Raw genomic sequence first — 7,952 nt, 5'->3', positions numbered from 1 at the left:
GTGGCTGGTTTTAATTTTCTTAGGTCAAACGATGCATATTTCATTTCATTTGCAAAAGACTCTCAACTTGTTTTCGCACGTACATTTTCCGATACGGTATCGTTCGTCGATTTAATTTATTTTTGACGTTCTTTATTACATTTTTATAGAATGGCAGATGCTCATGCTATGTTACGGATGGCCTGGTTTGTAATATTCCGCATTGCACTCACCAGGAATTGCAACTAGAAAGACTACAATAAATCAATTAGGTACGGCTCGGGCGGGGATTTACCTTTCATCCCTGTAAGAGACCTAATGCCCCAGACAACCGGCTAATTTTTCAGGAATTCGAACTTGATACACTTGATATCCCTGAATTAATTATTAATATCCGCAATTTTGATCTCTAGAGTGCTGACTATTAAAGTATTGTATTTGACTGGAATGACTGTCGATGATGTGTTTTTAAGATTAAAACAAGCTTAAAAAGAACGTTGTGTTTGCTTTATTGTAAGCTTTCTTTTTCAAAATGTATTGTCCGCCACGGACGCAACAATTGACCAAATGTACCAGACTTAGTCTCTTTAAAGTGCTATGTTTCTACTGCCGTGATATCTTTAACGAACTACACATTATTGATCGTGGACTATATTTGAAAGATTAGACTTTGGTACGATGTGATGTCAGTCAATCCGTGAAGATAATTTGTTTTGCGCTCGTTTGTGATCTATTCCCGATACAAAAGTCCATGTGTCACCCGTTTACGATTACATAGGTCCGTTAAGAGCGTTCCAACTGAGAACAAAATGAGTTTTTTAATTTGCTTATTCTATGTTCCCGCTTTTTTTTGCAACCGCAAACGAACACATGCCAATTCGGTCTCTGACATTCCACGATCAACACGATCACCACGATCAAAACTCTCCGTTACAATACGATACAATTTTGATTCATTGTATACCTATTATATTCTTTTATTTCGTTTTGCATTGATAACGTGAACTAAATCATAACGCCAAGTCTGCGAGACAGCGCCAGCGCTAATGGCATCAAATAGCGTACTGGCACGCTCGTGGTTTTTTTTCGAAAAACTAACCCTAATTATTTGATAAGAAAGTATGTGTTAGTGTTTAAATATATATAATAATATTCGCTCTATAAAAAATGAGTATGATTTCATATCATGTAGATTATATCTATCGTCTTTATTCTGTGAATATGCTCTCGGAAACGCCGTCTAAAACGAAATAAGACAATTAATTGCAACCACAAAACGGTAAATAATTGTCGGTAACGGAATAATACGAATGATAACAGTCGATTTGGATATATATATCAGATATATATATCCTAATCGACTGTTATCATTCGTAATATTCCGAGATAATCTCAATGCTTGTGTAATTTAAACTCACATATTCACAATAACGGCATATATATGGTTAAATATAATTCTTGTTTAGACGGGCGCTCGAACTTGGCGGATGCGTGGCCCACGGGGTCACACAAGTCTGCAAGTTTCGTCACTCTCGGACACTAACACGGGGTATTATGTGCGACTTCAGGCTCCAATTACAAATGTATAGGGTAACGGGGCCAATACGGGCCCGTTAGCGTACCTTCGGCGAAACTTTCACCGGAAACGACGGCACCGAGACGGGCACTCGAACTTGGCGGATGTGGTGGGCCACACAAGTCTGCCAAGTTTCGTCGATCTCGGACACAAACTCGGGTAGATATGTGCGACTTCAGGTTCCCACTATAGGGTAACGGGGCCAATACGGGCTCGTCAGAGTACGTTCAGCGACACTTTCACCGGTCACGACGGCATCGATAAGGGCGCTCGAACTTGGCGGATGCGTGGCCCACCTGGACACACAAGTCTGCCAAGTTTCGTCAACCATAGGACACATTCGCGGGGAGATAAGTGCGACTTCAGGCTCCCGTTATAGCGTAACGGGGTAAATATGGACCAGTTAGCGTACTTTCGGCGAAACTTTCACCGGAAACGACGGCACCGAGACGGGCGCTCGAAATTCGCGGATGCGTGGCCCACCGGGTCACACACGCCTGCCAAGTTTCGTCGCTCTCGGACACATACTCGGGGAGATAAATGCGACTTCAGGCTTCCATTATAGAGTAACGGGGTCAATAGAGCGCGTTAGCGTACCTTCGGCGACACTTTTACCGGAAACGACGGCACCGAGACGGGCACTCGAACTTGGCGGATGCGTGGCCCATCGGGCAACACATGTCTGCCAAGTTTCGTCGCTCTCGGACACATACTCGGGGAGATAAGTGCGACTTCAGGCTCCAATTATAGGGTAACGGGGTCAATACGGATCCGTTAGCGTACCTTCGCCGACACTTTCACCGGAATGACGGCACCGAGTCGGGCGCTCGAACTTGGCGGATGCGTTGCCCACCGGGTCACACAAGTCTGCATAGTTTCGTCGCTCTCGGACACATTATCGGGGAGATAGGCTCGACTTCAGGCTCCCATTATAGGGTAACTGGGCAAATACGGGCACGTCAGCGTTCCTTCGGCGACACTTTCACCGTAACGAAGACACCGAGACGGGCGCTCGAACTTGGCGGATGTCAGACACAAGTCTAACAAGTTACGTCGTATTTTTAATTATTTTACACATAACATAAATGACAATATACATTGTATGTGAACGTGAATAATAATAGTTATAGAACGCTGCTTAAAATTTAATTTAAGAACGAAAAAATATATTACGTTTCATCAGGCTATATGTATAAATAATTATACAATTTTGGGGTCACCAAAATGTATTTCCGGAATGTGCTAAAAAATCGGCCAGCTCATTTATTTTCTGTGTAGCATAGTTTAATAGTGAATTTAAGTGACACTACAACAAACATGAAATATCTTTAAAAAGATAATCGGCGTGTATTTTTCTATACGCGGAGTGTGTCCAGCTTGAATGGTAGCTGCACTTTCCAGCTATTTATTTTTTTAATGAAATACTTGTTAATTAATACGGCCTTGTGCTGTGGAGGATCGGATTATCCGGGAAAAACTGTCCGGTACGGTGACCACACAAAAACATTGCGTCGGTAGCAGGAATCGAACTCCTGTCGTCGAGGTGAAAAGGCGTACTTACGAACAACAGTGCTTGAGGGACGGTTTACTCATTACCGCTGGTCTTTGTATGAAGAATATACCAGTACAGCGTTTACAATTTGCATGTTCGAAATCATGTTCGATATTGCTCGTTCTTTGAAGATTTTTGATGGTGTAAAAAGTTAATTATACATGTTTTTATTCGCAATTTATTTACAAAATAAAGAACAAATATCAAACACAATAGATAAAATATATAACTGTTTCATTGGTTTATCAAGATAAAATAGATGTAAAATTACCAATTTAAAATTAACGTTTTATACTCTTATTGAATCTGATTCCCAAAAATATGCTGTTCTATTAGTAGATGTTTAGGTGACGATGTTTTAATTAAAGATCTTACACGGCCAAGAAACACTAGATAGGTCTTTGCAAAGAGAACTGTTTGATATCGTGAATGCGTTCAATGTGGCCTGTTTATTTCAGAAAGCTATGTGCAATGTTTTATGGTGGTTTCTATCAAATTGCCAATTGTAAAATTTGATTTAATTCATTCGGACCTACTAGCGGGAAACTTCTTAAAATTCCATGGGCTTTTAAGAAGTTCGTTGAAAGGCCAAATTTGACGTTAAACAGCAACGCCGAAAAAAGTTCTACTCAGTCTTATGTATCACTTTTTTGTAAGATTTACCAGTAGACGTTCTTCAGTGAAATAAAGCAAATTGTATGGAAGGGTATTTAGGTAAAAATTACATCCTTCTTTGTGACTGTGTCATGATTCTTGATGGTACTTTCAATTTGTATGTAGACACCTTTTCATGCTTGATGACACTTACATCTTGCCTGATGTCCAATGTCTATTCACATTTAGCTTAATGGTATCATGCATGTGTACAGATGCAACATTCTTCCCATGGGATTTTTTTTATTTTTTCAAACACGACTAAACGCATTATAATATCGTAGGTTGTTCATTATTTCATTAAATATGATGTTTCTGGAAGTTTCATGAATAAATCTCTCAAAATAAGAAAAAAATCCCATGGGATATTTTTCTCCCATTTTAAAATGAGATTTTTTTATATATAATGTGCATAAAACCAATATACAGTCCTTAAATAACGTTAAAATACTTGCAAACGCAAATAAAACACATTTTTTAAAATGTTCAAAATCCCATGGGATATTTTCTCCCATATACAAATTATGGGGAGAAAAAAAATCCCACGGATGAAAAAATCCAATGAGAAAATCGAAAATCCATGGGAAAATGCAAAAATCCCATGGGAACCCCAACTTTGCTTATAAATTTCATTGTGAAGAAAACACATTTTTGAGTGAAAATAACCAATAATTAATCAAAGATAAGACTTTTTCGCATACTATGCCTCAAAGTAGCAAATCTTTAAGAAAAATTGTACTTAAGTTTGCGAAATTTCGGTTTCGCAAAGTTTTTCCGGTGGCCGTTAAATGTGGCCTCTAGAGTATTAACAAGGGTTTACTAAAGCCATATATAGCCATATAAGGAAAACTCACCCGCCCCCTGGTGGCCATGTTTTTCAAGCAACCGGAACCATTTTTGAATTTGTCCAAGATATAATAGGGACAAATCTTCTGACCAAGTTTCATGATGATCGGAAAATAAATGTGGCCTCTAGAGTGTTAACAAGGTTTTACTATAGCCATATACGGAATAATGCCCTGTCATATGGCGGCCATGTTTTTCAACAAACTGGCATCATTTTCGAAGTCGTATAAGATATTATTGGGATGGATCTTCTGACAAAGTTTCATGAAGATCGGATAACAGATGTGGTCTCTAGAGTGTTAACAAGGTTTTACTATAGCCATAAATAGCAATATAAGGAACAAGATGCGTTTGTGAAACACAATGTCCCCCTATATGACGTTTGACCTTGAAGGATGACCTTGACCTTGACCCTTCATCACTCATAATGTGCAACTCCATGAGATACACATGCATTTCAAATATAAAATTGCTAGCTTCAATATTGCAGAAGTGACATTACATGAGCAATTTTGACCCATATATTTGACCTTCAAGGATGACCTTGACCTTTCACCACTCAAAATGTGCAGCTCCATGAGATACACATGCACGCCAAATATCAAGTTGCTATCTTCAATATTGCAAAAGTATTCATAAAATAAGCGATTTGGGCCACATATATTTGACCTCTGACCTTGAAGGATGACCTTGACCTTTCACCACTCAAATTGTGCAGCTCCATGAGATACACATGCATGCCAAATATAAAGTTGCTTTTTCAATATTTGAAAAGTATTCATAAAATGACCTTTCACCACTCAAAATGTGCAGCTCCATGAGATACACATGCATGCCAAATATCAAGTTGCTATCTTCAATATTGCAAAAGTATTCATAAAATAAGCGATTTGGGCCACATATATTTGACCTCTGACCTTGAAGGATGACCTTGACCTTTCACCACTCAAATTGTGCAGCTCCATGAGATACACATGCATGCCAAATATAAAGTTGCTATCTTTAATATTTCAAAAGTATTCATAAAATAAGCGATTTGGGCCACATATATTTGACCTCTGACCTTGAAAGATGACCTTGACCTTGACCTTTCACCACTCAAAATGTGCAGCTCCATGAGATACACATGCATGCCAAATATCAAGTTGCTATCGTCAATATTGCAAAAGTATTCATAAAATGAGCGATTTTTGCCACATATATTTGACCTCTGACCTTGAAGGATGACCTTGCCCTTGACATTTCACCACTCAAAATGTGCAGCTTTATGAGATACACATGCATGCCAAATATCAAGTTGCTATATTCAATATAGCAAAAGTTATTGCAAAATGTTAAAGTTGGGGCAAACCAACCAACCAACAGACCAACCAACCAACAGACCAACAGACAGGGCAAACACAATATGTCCCCCACTACTATAGTGGGGGACATAAAAATGCCCAGCCCCTTGGCAGCCATGCTTTTCAAGCAAATGTAACCATTTTTAAACTCATCCTAGATATCATTGAGACCAATCTTCTGACCAAATTTCATGAAGATTGGAAATAAATGTGGCCTCTAGAGTGTTAACAAGGCAAATGTTGACGCCGCACAACGCACGACGGAGAAAAGGCGATCACAAAAGCTCACCATGAGCACATTGTGGACAGGTGAGCTTAAAATAATAAGCATAAAAGCTACAACACTTATTTCCCAATTCTAGTCAAAACAAAGCGATTTTCCCAATCCAAAGGTAGCATGTACCAACAAGGGAGGCAACTCGTGACGTCACATATCGGGTAGTGAACTAAAAGTGGTTCTTTATTACTTCGCTTTACATGGGTCTAAACCACATTTAAGAGCTCTTTTCTGATTGGATTAAACAGTCCAAAATAACCTATTCAAGATAGTCGAAACACTAATCTGACAAATCATTCAATTTCATGCTGCATGCAAGCTATTTACATCTCAAAAATTGTTAACCAAAAAGTTTGGAATAATTGCGGTTTTAGACAGGGTTCCTGACTGAAATCAATGTGATTTTTCTTAAAAATAATTCATTTATTGGTATACGACAGGAAAGTAGAATATTGGTGGAAAACATAAGAATTTTGAGTAAATTTTGTGTCTGTCAACATTATCCGAGTGGTAACGGAAATTGCCGATCGTACAGATATATTGATAGACACATGCCAAAGGACAGAGTAGCCTTCATATTTCAAGTATATCGGCCTTAAAAATTTCACTTTATTAAATGAGAAGCAAAATCATACATTTATCAACCACTTATAGTCAGTAAGATTAAAGTCTTTGGATGCAGTCATTTTGTTTTTCGGAAACCTCGACATGCTCTTTTTCGGAAACTGGCGATTGATAATTTCCGTAACCATTCGGAAAATTTCACCACACATGTTTTCGTCGAAATTGTTATGTTTTCCACAAATATTCTACCACTTTCTTGTATACCAATAAATAAATGATTTAAAAATAATATTACCTTGATTTTGGTCAGGAACTCTTTATATAATAAAAAGAAACCTCAAATTTAGCGCAGAAAATATGGAAAAAAACACCTCATATTTCATTTTATCCTTCTTTCCCATAGTTTCATAAATTCTTACAACTTTGACCTGACCCACTTATTTTGGAAATTATGACACATATTTGATACATTTTGAGTTATTTCTTTGTATTTAAGAAATTCAATAACATAATTTATTTATGGTAAATAAAATGTTAATATTATATTATATAGTTTTGGAAAAAAACAACTTTGGTAAAGATTTAGCTACATTTGCTACACATGTTAAATTAAAAGCCAATATTTTTCAAAATATTCACTTTAAATTAGAACGTTATTTTATTAAAATAAAATTACAAACATAAAATGTGTTCCTAGAAAAAATGATGATATAACAGATTAATTGAATGATATTAACTTATCACTGAGTTGTCATGTTACTAAGGAAGAACCTGATATGTCAATTACTTTGCCTTTATTTTGTTGTAAAGACATGAAATGTTTAATTAAGTTTCTAACTTTTCTTTAAAATGTTTTCATTCAGTATTAAAAGTCAATGAACTCTGAATAGTGGCTGAATATACAGGAAAAAAGGCTATATGCTTATTGAAATTAAAAACAAAAAATCTACTTAAACATCATTATCTATGCATTTTCTGATCAAAAGCGGTATTTATAGTTTGTAAGGAAGATACATTTTCAAGAACAAACAACAGAATTATAAATGTTTTGTAGAATTTGTGCATTTTATCCAGTAATCTCATAGTACCAGTTTTGGGTTAGAAAACCAATAGCATTATTTTAAAGTTCGCAACACCTTGTTCCGAAAAAAAGTCATAAAC

The sequence above is a fragment of the Dreissena polymorpha genome, chromosome 11, assembly GCF_020536995.1.
Source record: "Dreissena polymorpha isolate Duluth1 chromosome 11, UMN_Dpol_1.0, whole genome shotgun sequence".
NCBI lineage: Eukaryota > Metazoa > Mollusca > Bivalvia > Myida > Dreissenidae > Dreissena > Dreissena polymorpha.
This window is presented reverse-complemented; position numbering follows the sequence as displayed.